The sequence below is a fragment of the Microtus oregoni genome, unplaced genomic scaffold (assembly GCF_018167655.1).
Source record: "Microtus oregoni isolate MIOR12 unplaced genomic scaffold, Mior012 000032F_ref0000030, whole genome shotgun sequence".
NCBI classification, from domain to species: Eukaryota; Metazoa; Chordata; class Mammalia; order Rodentia; family Cricetidae; genus Microtus; species Microtus oregoni.
In genome coordinates, this window is record NW_024543091.1 from 28,069,499 (window position 1) to 28,081,916 (window position 12,418).

The 12,418-nt window shown below is 46.4% G+C and overlaps 1 pseudogene; it reads right to left on the reverse strand.

The window, feature by feature from the left end:
• Positions 1 to 3,949: 3,949 nt before the first annotated feature.
• Positions 3,950 to 4,396, reverse strand: LOC121466182 (annotated as a pseudogene).
• Positions 4,397 to 12,418: the final 8,022 nt, after the last annotated feature.

Consider the following 12,418-nt stretch of genomic DNA (forward strand, 5'->3'; position numbering starts at 1 on the left):
CTCCATGATTACATCCATGTGTGCTTCAGAGCTTCCGTCTTCTGCTTCGTATTCATTTACACTTTACACTTCAAAAGGCTGTTTTGTAAGAGCTGCTCAGTGCACAAGAAGTCTCATGAGTTTTTCTTTTAAATGAGCCAGCAACTTTCCAAGAATCAGGAAGCTGCAAGTTGCCAAGAATAAATAAATCAACTCCAGAAGGTTCAAGTTTGGTTTTAAAACTCTGTAAGATTTTAAGTAGGTTCTATATCTGGCTTAACTCCATGCCCTTATCTCAGACATCAAACTCAGGATGGAATAGTACTCCTGCCATGCAACTTTCCTTGTAAGTGCTGGATTTAATAATAATAATTTTTATAATGATTAATTCGAAAGTCTGAGCAAAAAGCCCTTCCGCCAGGATGTCGGTAGAAGTAGAGGTACATTAGCCTGCTTTGACCTGAAAGTTAGGTGGCTCATTCTGTTAGACAGACCAAGCTTTATGGGCCTCAGTTTCTTTCTCTAGAAAATCAGGAAATAGCTCCAGAAGGACTCCAAAATTCTGTAACAAAATTTCCCAAAGACCGTGGAAGCATCAAGACTGAATTAGTTGGTGTGTTCATGTTCAACACTGAAGGAATTTTAAAAAGTGAAAGTAGGTTAGTGACAGACTCCATCCAAAGAAAACATGGTTTGGGGATATGGCTTAATGGGTAAAGGTGCTGGCCACAAAGCTTGACAACCCGAGTTTGACCCTTGGGACTCACATAGTGGAACGGGAGAACCAACTCCCACCAACTGTCTGCTGAACTCCACACACATGCCGTGGCATATGCCTTTACACACACATGTACATGCGTGTACACAATACACTCTAAACAAATGTAATACAAAAATAAATAAAACAAAAATGTAGAAAATACATGTGGTTGAAAACAATCAAGAAAGATGTTGACAGAAGTCAATCTTTCACCGGGATACCTTTTACCAGGTCCCAGCCCCGTGCCCGCACTGCTAAGGCAATCAGCTGCTGGCACCCCACACCTGTCCTCTTCCGAGCTTGCCCTTGGCTGATGGAAGCTGCAGGTGTGGGCATTGTAAGTTCCCACTTCCGGTCTCTGGAGGCATTGTGTCAATGACGACTGGGTGATGGCCCTCTGGCCCAGTCCTCTTGTCTCTCAGCAGCATGAGCTGTGGCTAGATTTCTCCTCACACCCTCCCTGAGCTCCCTAAGTGTTCTAGTTCCTTCCAAAGAGCGCTCCCAGCGTATTGCCCAAGAACCTCACCTGAGTCTCTTTCTGTTTCAGGTGGGCATGGGGAGAAACAAGTGGTGTGAGTAACCCTTTGGTACTGTGAGAAGCAGCTCAGCTGGGCTCAGGTGTTCCACATATTCTGGGTGGCCCCACTATGAATTAACAGGGGTGCAGGAATCGGGGCCACCAGGGACACAGAACTCTACTGCTTGGGTAGAAATTTCCTTCTTTCGCCGGCTCAGCAGCGATCCGGGGACCATTAATTACTGTGACAGCCCTGGGTCAGCCTTACTCAGCCTGTTTGCTTCATGCAAGAGCCTAACAGAGCTGGACTAGGTGCTGAGGCTTCAGCAGCAAACTGAGAAAGGGTGGGGATGAGGCAGGGGATGAGCAGCTTCCCCAGGAGGCACGGGAATCCAGGATTTGAAGGGAAAAACAACCGCATTCACCCACCATCACAGAAGACATACTGAAAGGAGATAGCATGGATTCCAAACCCTGCTAGACTCGTCTGATTTTAAAATGGGGAGACACGGGGGGGGGGGGGAGCATCCAGATGGAAAAGAGCTGATTTAAATAACCGTGCTCTTTTTATGGTTACGGTAGTTGCTCTTTCCCCATGAAATGATACCAAAGTAAAATTTCAACCTGCGGCGGGAGTCACGGGTCTGAAGCTCCACGTTGGGAATTGAAACTAAGTCCCCTGGGACTTGGGGCCAGGGTCTGGTTTCCTCCTACTTGAAGCTGCAGGTCTCCTATGAGCTCACTCAAACACTTTTCTAGATGGACTTCCTTTTCTAGAGTCTCTTGTTGGTGGCATACACGACCAGAGGGGACTCCCTCAGGGGAAGGCAGCAGATTTGTCTCAAGGGAAATCCAGGGGAAGCTAAGTGCCGAGACGCCATTCTGAAAGCCCTGGAAAGATAAGGATCCAGTCTGAGCGAGGGCAGGGGAGAATTCCACGCGCCTACAAGAAAGTCGGAATTCTCGGGGGAGACAGAAAGTGAAGACGAGACGGCAGCTGGTGGTAGGCACCAGCAGATGGCTGGCCTAGCTGCTGGAGACCAACAGTGATCCCAGACAAAGACGCCATCCTGGAGAGAAGAGCCGGCTGTCCTGGCTCTTCCGTAGGAGGCCTGGGCCAAGCTAGCAAGAGCTAACTCCTGCCTTCTGCCAGGAAGTGGGGTACCGGAAGGAGGGACGGTGAGTTTTAGCAGATTTCCTCCTTCTGGCAGAATATTTTATTTTTTAGTGCAGAGGGTTGAACCTGGAGCCTGAACATAGTTAGGCAAATACACAACCCGTGAGCTACATCGCTATCCCAACCTCCATCCTTAAGACGGTCAAGAAGCAGAGACAGATGGGAGTGTAGAGTTGGAATCACGTTCTGTTGATGTCGGAAGAGTGCCCCCTGCATCAGGACCTCTCAGGTTGTCTCACAGGAGTAAAAAGGAATGAAGGGAGGGGAGGGAAAGAAGATCAAGAGAAGGAAGGATGGGAAGGGCATGGGACCCCCCCCCCCCCCCAGGCAAGGGACCTGCGGGGGAGGGATGTGAAGTCAAATGGACTGAATTGAAGAGTCTCAGGTCAACTTCCTTAGGGCCTGAGATGCTGCCCCGACTAAATGACATTACTGAATTTTTACACAATGTATCTTCTCATTGTGATTTCTCTTAGTGTCCTAACTATAGAAAATCACCACTTCAAGGGGTCTATTATTTAATATAAATTTGATTAAAACCTCTTAAGTTGCTATCATTTGAAAAGACAACTCTCTAAAACCATTGAGATTAATTTGAGTGTGTAGAGAGAGGTGAGGACCTCATTTTAAAAATAACCTGCAGCTTTCTGGTTAGTTAAGAAAAACGGAAAAACAACCGTTTTAGGCATTGTAGCCATAATTAGGACAATAGAGAAGGCTTGACAGAAGAGAAAACCAGCAGGTTTCCGCACCAACCACAGCTGCTTTCTAAAGCACATCTCCTTTGATTCTTTTGTTGTCTATAATTTTTCATGATTGTGATCAAATGATACATGCAAAATTACATGGGCTGGTTTTTAAAATTGCATCTATTTAGGTAATAAATGTAATATATTCTGATTAGAGAAAGTTTGGAAAATACCTGCTTTTTTTTTCTTTTTTAAGCAAAAACCCCATTTCAGTTTTTTTTTTTTTGTATCTCCTTGTAGGAATACTGCTATATAATTTTGTAACTGTCTTTCTTGTAAAATAGCAAATGCTGAGCTTTAAGCCTTGTAAGCATGTTGAGCAGGTTCCAGGTGAAGGCAAATAGAAGGAGCAGAATGGGGGCGGGGGCTGTGAGGTGGCTCAGTGGGTAAAGGGGCTTGCCACCACGCCTGAAAAAACCAAGTTTGATTCCTGGGACCCACATGGTAGAAAATAATAGCTGATTACCACAAGCTGTCCTCCGACCTTCACATGTTCCCATGTGATGTGCATGTGCCTAAACATACACATATACACAATAAGTAGATAAGTATGATCTAAAAATTTTAAAAATTTAAGGTGTGAATGGAAATACATCTGCATGCATTCCAGACCTGTAACTGCCCCATCTCTGTAGAACCTGCGGTCTGTTTATCATTCCCCGATACCATGTTCAGAGGTAGCTTTCCCATTGTGATCTTTTTCAATGACATTGGTGATGTATTTTTTTTTTTTTTTTTTACTCAAGCAGTCTTTAATGGAAACTGTATGAGACGCCCCTACTCCTGCATCTTCTCAATCGTTTCTTCCTTGTATTTGCCCTTCTCCTTTCCTACTTGTCGAGACTTGGCTTTCCTTTCCAGGATCTTCTTTCGGTCTTTGTCCAGCTTTAGCCTGGTGATCACCACCTTGCTGGGGTGGATGCCCACATGGACAGTTGTGCCATTAGCCTTTTCCCGCTGCACCCGTTCAATATAGATGACGTATTTCTTCCTGTACACTTGGACCACTTTGCCAACCTGCTGGCCTTTGTAGTGTCCCCGGACAACCTGAACTTCGTCATCCTTTCGAATGGGCATCAAGCGAACATTGTACTTCTGTCTCAGCTCTTTGGAAGGGGGGAAGACATGATCATCCTCCGAATGTGAGAAGGTGCATTGAAATGCCGTTTGCGGTTCTTGCTCTGGTCAGAAGTCACAAGGGGATTGAACTTCATTTTGGTGGCTGCAATCCAGCGATGGCCGCAAGAGGAAAGACTGGTGATGTATTTTTAAGTGGAAACGCAGTACTTCTTGGTCTTTAGCTTGTGTCATGGATTGAGCCCAGGGCCTCATGCGTACTAAGGAAGTGCTCCTCTGAGCCATACTCCCAGCCAGCACTGTTTATAAAAATTAAAATTGGGGGGCTCAGAGATGCAGCTCAGCAGTATAGTCCTTGCCTAGCAAGATGAGGCCCAAGTTTAGCTGCCAGTACCACAGGATAGGTAACGGGGTGTCCGAGGACCAGGAGGCATTGAGGGATGAGTGCCCTGCACTGTTATCAACGTCATGGTGACGTACAGGCCAGAGCCGCTGCTGAGGGCCTTGTCTGAGTCCATTGTCCAGCTGCAGCTGGGATCTGTACTAATGTCTGTGACCCGTGTCACCTCAGGAGGCCTTAGGAACCGTGTGAGATGAAATCAGAGGGTCATGCTGAGCCAGCCCTGCCCTTCGCTGGCCCTGAGAAAGCTGGCCTAGCCTCTCGCTGGACACTACAGCAAGAGAGCAAGAGAGCTGGCCCCTGCACTCGGGAGAGATGGCCCCACCCCTCACCACAGGTGAGGGTGAACTGACCCTGAGGGCTTGCACTTAGGGGAGCTCACTCTGCTCCTTTGCCAGAAAAACCTGAAACCCTGTCTTGGAAAAAAAAAAGTGTGTGTGTGTCAAAATATGCTTGACTTCTCTTATTATTTATTTTGTTTTGTTTGTTTGTTCTGGAGACAGAGTTTTTCTGTGCAGCCCTGGCTATCCTGGAACTCGTTCTGCAGGCCAGGCCTCCAACTTAGAGATCTGCCTGCTTCTGCGTCCTGAGTGCTGGGATTAAAGGTGTGCACCACCACTGCCTGCTTTGCTCAGCTTCTCTCACATTCTGTCTGTTAATAATTTTAAAGCTTTAGAAGTAAAAACCAAGTCAGAGACTGTGACGTGTCCAGATAGGTTTACTTACCATGTGTGTGTTGCACTTACGTTTCTCCTAGCCTTTTAGCCTCTCTGTGGGATCTGAGCACTGAATCAGGGCCTCTGGTATAGGGCCATTGCTCTTAGTTACTAAGCCATCGCTGAGCTTGCATTGGTGCCTATTAAAGTGTGGCTGAGAACATACATTTTGGCTCTACAATTTCTGTTACAAGATGCAGTTGTAAATGCTCTCTTTTTGGGGAACTTTCAATTCAGGGTTTCTCTGTGCAGCTCTGGTTGTTCTGGAACTTGCTCTATGGAGCAAGCTAGCCTAAAACTCAGAAATCTTTGTGTTCTTCCTTCTGAGTGCTTGAATTAAAGGCACGTGTGTGTACATGTATGTATACCTACACATGTATGTTTGTTGGGGTGGATATGTGCTCATGAGTGCAGGTACCTGTGGAGTCCAGAAGAGGGTGTTAGATTCCCCTGGAGCTAGAGTTCTAGGTGGCTGTTAACCACCCAGCATGGTTACTGGGAACTCCAGTTGGTCCTCTGCAAGAACAATACATGTGCTTAAGCACGGAGCCACCCCTCTAGTCCTCCACCTTGTTCTTTGAGACAGGGTCTCTCACTGAACCTGGAACTTGATGGTTTGACTAGACTGGGTGGCCAGTGAGGTCCTGGGATCTGCCTGTCTCCTCCTACCAGTAATGCTTTGCTTGTTGTGGTTTTTCAGTGGGTATGAGGAGCCACAGTCAAGTCCTCATGGTTTTACCCACCAAGTCAATCTCTCCAGTCCTAGACTGATTTGCTGTTAACATGTTAAACCTATTTTCTTTACTGTATTCTCTTTTTCTCTCTCACTTTCTCTCTCTGTCCCGGTGTCTATCTGTCTCTGTCTCTCTTCCATACACATACAGAAAGAAAAAGAGAGAGAGCTTTCCTTATTTGTGTGTGTGTGTATATGGGTATATGTGTATAGAGTATCACAAGTGTGTGTGCAGATGCACACATCTGTGGGCGTGCATACAGAGGCCAAAGAAGGGCACGAGGTGTCCTCATCGCTTTTTGATTTATTCCTTTAGGCAGGGTCTCTTCCTGATTCCAAACCAGATAGTCTCAGCAATCCTCCTGTCTCCACTCCCCAAAGCACTGGGGTTACAGGTGTGTGTGGGATCATGTCCAGATTGTTATGTGGGTGCTGGTATCTGATCTCTGTTCCTCATGGTTGTGCAGCAAGCACTCTTAGTCACTGAGCCATCTCTCTGATCCCTGAGTGTGATATTTTTTTTCTGATCCATTTTATGGTAAGATATATAAATATACATATTTTTCCTATACCCTTAAATTTTTTGAGCATTTCTTTACGTTTTTTCCTTTACTTGTTTATCTGAAGTGTAGATGTGTGCACAATACTGTACCTATGGAGTCAGGAGAAAACGTATAGGAATTGGTTCACTCATTCCACTGTATGGCTTCTGGGGATCAAACTCAGGTCATCATCAGGCTTGGCAGCAAGTGCTTTCACCACTGAGTCACCTTGCCTGCCCACACTTGGCTTCTTGACCTAGTTCCTGGGGAGCAATATGCTTTCAAGGAAGCACTTTATGGACTGAGCTCTCTCCCTAGCCCCCTAACCATGTCTTCAGCTCTTTTCAGATCCAAATCCCAGAGTATGTACTGTGCCAGCCTTGGAGCCCTTGGAACCCTGTACCCTGTCATTTAGAGTGTGTTCCTCGACTCTGGGGAACTGTGTCACTCTGCTCAGCTCCACTGCTGTGAGGGGGACGATAGAGCACCTGTTCGGTGACGTTTCCTGCATAGGAGATCAACAGCATAAAAGAGGTGCTCTCAAGGGCGAGCGCCAGACAGGAAGAGAACCGCAACCACTCAGCAGACAGCTAGTGCAGCCAGAAGATGGTAAAACCAGCGTTCAGATGAGGCAGCAGCTCGAAGAAAACTGTAGCCACCCCTCCAGGGTAGCCCTTTGGAGTTCAGCTTTGCCTCAGCTACACACGGCTCCTGGATGCTTGCAGTTCAACAGAATCAATAAATAAATCAAAGAAAGCGTCACTACAATTTAGCATAATTATTCTTAAAAATAATCTTTTTCTGGGGGGAGTATTTTTAGCTACAGAAAACTCAAGCAGAAAGTAGAAATTACCCCCTCATATCCATTCTGTCTCCTTCTCACCCCATTTACTCTGTTATTAGCATCTTGCTCCAGTTGATGAGCCAATCGTGATACATTACTATTAATTAACACCCATGACTTACAGTAGTGCTTGCTCTCTGTATTGCACGTTTTATGGGTTTTGATAAATGTCTAAGATCACGCAGCCACCATACTAGTTCCACACAGGACAGTTTCATTGCCTTAACGTGTTTCTGGGTACCACCAATTTATCCTGCTCTTTCCTCCCCAGTAAGCCTTTTCCAGAATGTTCGATGGCTGAAAATCACACAGTATCTTGTCTTTTCATGTTGGCACCTCTGACTTAGTAATATACATTCTCTCCTCTTTTTGTGGCTTGATGGTTCATTCATTCATTTTTAAATCATTAGTATTTCATTGTCTGGATATTTGACAACTTAGTTGACCACCCATGACCTACTTAATGAAACTTTGGTTGCTTCCAAGTTTGGAAAATTATAAATAAAACAACTATAAACATTTGTTCATGTGTGTGTACACATAAGTTTTCAATTCACTCAGGTAACAACAAGAACACTGGTCACTAAATTTATGTTTAGTCTTGGAAAGATGACCAAATTGTCTTCCTTCATCTGTTGTTGGGGTCTTGCTCTTGTCATCTGCAGGAGTGTAGTCCATAGTCTGTGAGTAATTTCTCAAAGACAGGTGAGGATAGCCTGCTTTTCTAAGAATGCAAATCTTTCTATAGACTTTACCATAGAAACTGCAATAGCCACATGGAATGATGGTGTGCATGTATGCACGTGTGTGTGTGTGTGTGTGTGTGTGTGTGTGTGTGTGAGCACATGTATATATAATGCGGACATGTGTGTGCAGAGGCCAGAGAGCACACTCAGGTATTGTTCCTCAGGAACTGTCCACCTTGTTGTGGAAACGGAGTTTCTCATTGGCCTAGAACTCACCAAGTAGGCTGGTCTTGCTTTCCAACCAGGTCCAGGCATCTGCCTGTCTCAGGTCTTCAAGCCCTTTTCTGACAATGGTGGTTTGAATGAGAATGGCCCCACAAGCTTACATATTTGAATACTTGGTCCCCAGTTAAGCAGAACTGTTTTGGGAGGGATTAAGAGGTGTGGTCTTGTTTGGAGAGGTAGGTAGCTACAGGTGGCTTTGAGGTTTCAAAAGCCTGCACCAAACCCAGCCCCTCCCCACTCTGTACCAACTGTGAATCAGATAGATGTAAGCTTCCAGCTGCTGCTCCAATGCCTGCCTGCCTGCTACGGTGTTCCTCACCATGATGTCCATGGACTAGCCCTCTGACACTAGAAGCAAACTCCTAATGAAATGCTTTCTTTTATAAGTTGCCATGGCTACGGAATCTCTTCACGGCAATAGGATAATAACTAAAACGCTGACCGACCCACGCCTTCAGGTCCAGAGGAAATGAACTTGAATCACAGATCTTTCCCCTCAAATGTCTGGAGACACCATTTTAGTGTCCTCCGGCGTTTAAAGTTACTGAGTCACAAATGAGTCAACCTTGCATTTTGTCTTTATGGATGTCCGAGTGCGTGCACCTCTGTCTTTAAAGGCTGGTGTCCACCGGTATCAGGATCTTGCTTAGGAAGTGCTGGGATGCGGATTTTCATTGCTTTTGGAGCATAATGAAACTTTTCAGAAATCACTCTCCAGACCTTTAACCACTTGGGGAGTTTTCTTTCACGAGTCTTCAGTTCTCCTAGTCTTGAACACTCTGGTCTCCCAGTTCTCAGCTGTCACCCTCTGCTCATCTTCATCATCCTCCAAACCGCCTTCTCTTTTGGAAACTTTCTCAAAGTTGCCCTGACATCACCCTTTTGCCTTATGAGGGTTAGTTTTCTTTACTACTGCCAATGTGAATTTTAACACACATCTTTGCTTGTTTTTTCTTAATGTTTTAATTTTGTAATTGTGTTTATGTACAGAAAACTTAGCAATGTACATCTAACCTAGTTTTGTGGCCATGTCTTTGGCCTTTGCCTTTTCTAGCTTGGCAACGGGTGCTACAAATTTAGGACTCAGGACGTTGCCTCACCGGTGGTAGCAAATTGCATCATATACAAGTAGCTTCTATCAGCTTAGCTGGAGCATCCTTGTCTTATGAGTTAACCTATGTGAAGCAACAGTGGTGCAGTCTTCCTGTGGACCAGCAGCCCCAGTCTGTTTTCTCCCTTGATGATGCAGTAGGGAACCCCCATCTTTGACACACGGCAGGCAGGAAGACCACCAGCTCAGTGGGATCTATGCCATGGGCACTCACCACCAGCTGAGCCTTCTTGTTCTCCACTAATGTGGTGACTGTATTGACCCTCCTTGAAGGACGGGTGGTCTCTCAGTTGGGACATCCCCTTTGCCACCAGCCTTCTTCCTAGCATGGGCCATCAACCTTAGCTTCTTCTCTTGCTTTGTCTCTGGTCTGAACTTGTGGGCAAGAGTAAGCAGCTGGGTAGCCGTTTCTGGTCCAGGGCTTGGGTGAACTGGTGAATGGCAGGAGGTACTTTGAACGGCTTATAGGGGATGGCCCTTTGCCATGGCAGCCTGATGTAACCAGGCCATTTGATGAAGTGGGTGAGGTCTCTTTGTTACTGGATGTCCTGCTCAGTGCTAAGTTCTTGGGCATTTTTTCAACCAAAGGATTCACTATGTTTTTGGCCTCCTGTTTCTTCACAATGGTAGGTGCCTGGGCCACCTTCTTCCCCCTGGCCTTCTCTACTTTGGACATCTTGCTTGGCTGGAGGAAAGAGAAAGCCTTGTTTTTTAGGTGTTTTTTGTTATACCTTTCTACTCTAATTTTAGAGCTCGTGTTTCCCAACATTCAATTAAGGATGTCATGTGATGTGCTGATATTTTTCTGACTCCTCTAATATATAATACTTGACTTTATAATTACCAGGTCTTAAGAGATCCTGCTCTACAGCCTATTTCATCTCAGATGACCACAGATAGACGTGCAGAGTTTACCCAGGTCCAGCGGGGTCCCATCCGCTGTAGCTTCTGGATCTTCTATAATGGAGAACATGAAACGCCAGTTCCCAGCCTGCATTGTTATCAGGCTGTGTCCTATGGGAGCCACAGGCTGCATGGTGGAAGCTCCAAAGACAGCACTGCCCCGCCACCCCTTCCTGCTCTGGAAAGGCTGCTTGAGGTGGGAAAGTCAGCGCCTGAGCTAACTCAGTTTAGGAGAATATGTCCCCTGCCTAAATGTGCCTCCTCCTTGGGGTGCATCAGGATGAAGGTCAGCCTACTTCACAGGGAGCCCCGGGCCCACCTGCTTCCACATTTGAGCATGGAGCGAAAGACATTCGATTCTGCCTTTGGTTTCTTGGGAGGTGAAGAAAAATGGCCAAACGCTGGGAAAGACCCATGTTCACCTCTTAGTGCTCCTGCTGACTTGAGAAATAGTCAGCCTACCTCATCAACTGGATTGTATCAGCTCTGAGATGCAGGAAAAATCCTTTCCCCAAAGTTCTAGAGGACCAGTACAAAGGAACAGAAGACAGCTGCAGCTCTGACTGCAGACCATTAATGCTGATAAACACTGGGAGACTCGGGACAGTTCATCCAACTAGCGTTTTCCTTGTGACGTGGTGTGTGTGTGTGTGTGTGTGTGTGTGTGTGTGTGTGTGCAGGCGCATGTGGAGGCTGGAGGTTGATGACAGATGTCTTCTTCTTGTTGCCCTTCACCTTATCTTTTGAGACAAGATCTCTTTCTGAACCAGGACCTTACTGATTCATCTAGACCGGTTGGCTTCCTGTCTCTGCCTCCCCATTGCTGGGATTGCAAGTAATCGCTACCAGCTTTATAGAGGTGCTGGTATTTGAACTCAGGTCCTCATGCTTGTGTATCCCCAGACCTTCAACAAATGTTTGTGTGCCTCCTCTGTGCAGTACACACAGGCTGACGTCTTTGGATGCTGAGAAATGCCCTACTCAGCACCATTGAGGAGGAAGGACACATCAGAGAACAGCCTCCAAAGAAGTGGCCTGGCTTCTCTGAGCACCCAGAGACCTTTGACAATGAGGAGAGGCTGCTGGGAGAGAGAAGGGAGGAAACCTCAGAGACCAAGCAGCTACAAGGTTGTGGCTCCCCAGAATCAGGCAGAATTGTGCAGGCTCCAATGAATTTGGAGTGTAAACTGAGCAGATCGACTTGGCTGTTGCAGCACAATAAAGATCTGCAGACACTCAGCTCTGTATTGAACCTGAGGCAGGGTGATTAATTCATTATTCACTTCCTACGCTGGAAGTGAAAGTGTGTACACCCAGGGGCCAGCTCGGATGAGAATGGTCATAAATCACGCTATTTAGAAGTCTAGCAATGAGAAAATCAGCTGGCTGCAGGGGGGTGTTCTGTAGGCAGCAACAGTGGCTGCGGGGCCAAGGCAGGCCAGCTCGCTCTTTGGAAATGGCCCAGTTGGCCAGGCATTTGGCTTCCCAGTTAAGGCAGCCAGCCTCTCCGCCACCCGCCTTGGCGCTTCCTGGCCTGACCACAAGCAAACAAACTCCATTACGCCCAGCAGAAGTGTGCCTGTGACCTGAGATGGCCTCTCTCAAAAGTGGACAAAGTCCTAGGAATAGTATTAGAGCCCCCAAAAGGGCTGCTGGAATAAACAGCCCTCTCCTGGGGCTGTTCTGGATTTCAGGTCTTTCTGGCCAGACTTGGGTGGCTCAGCATCTTTCAGTCAGGGTTCATGGCTATCACTAGGTACCAATCTTGAGCCACTCTCTTTACCCTCCAGTCTCCATTGTCTTCACACAGGAGTCCTTTGGAGGACTTGAATTTCCTTTAGAGTAACAATAACAATGAGTCTCTCTGAATATGTCATCTAATTTAACCCTCATAGTGGTGAGAGGAGTTTTTAGCTATAGTTTACAGTGGAGGAAACCA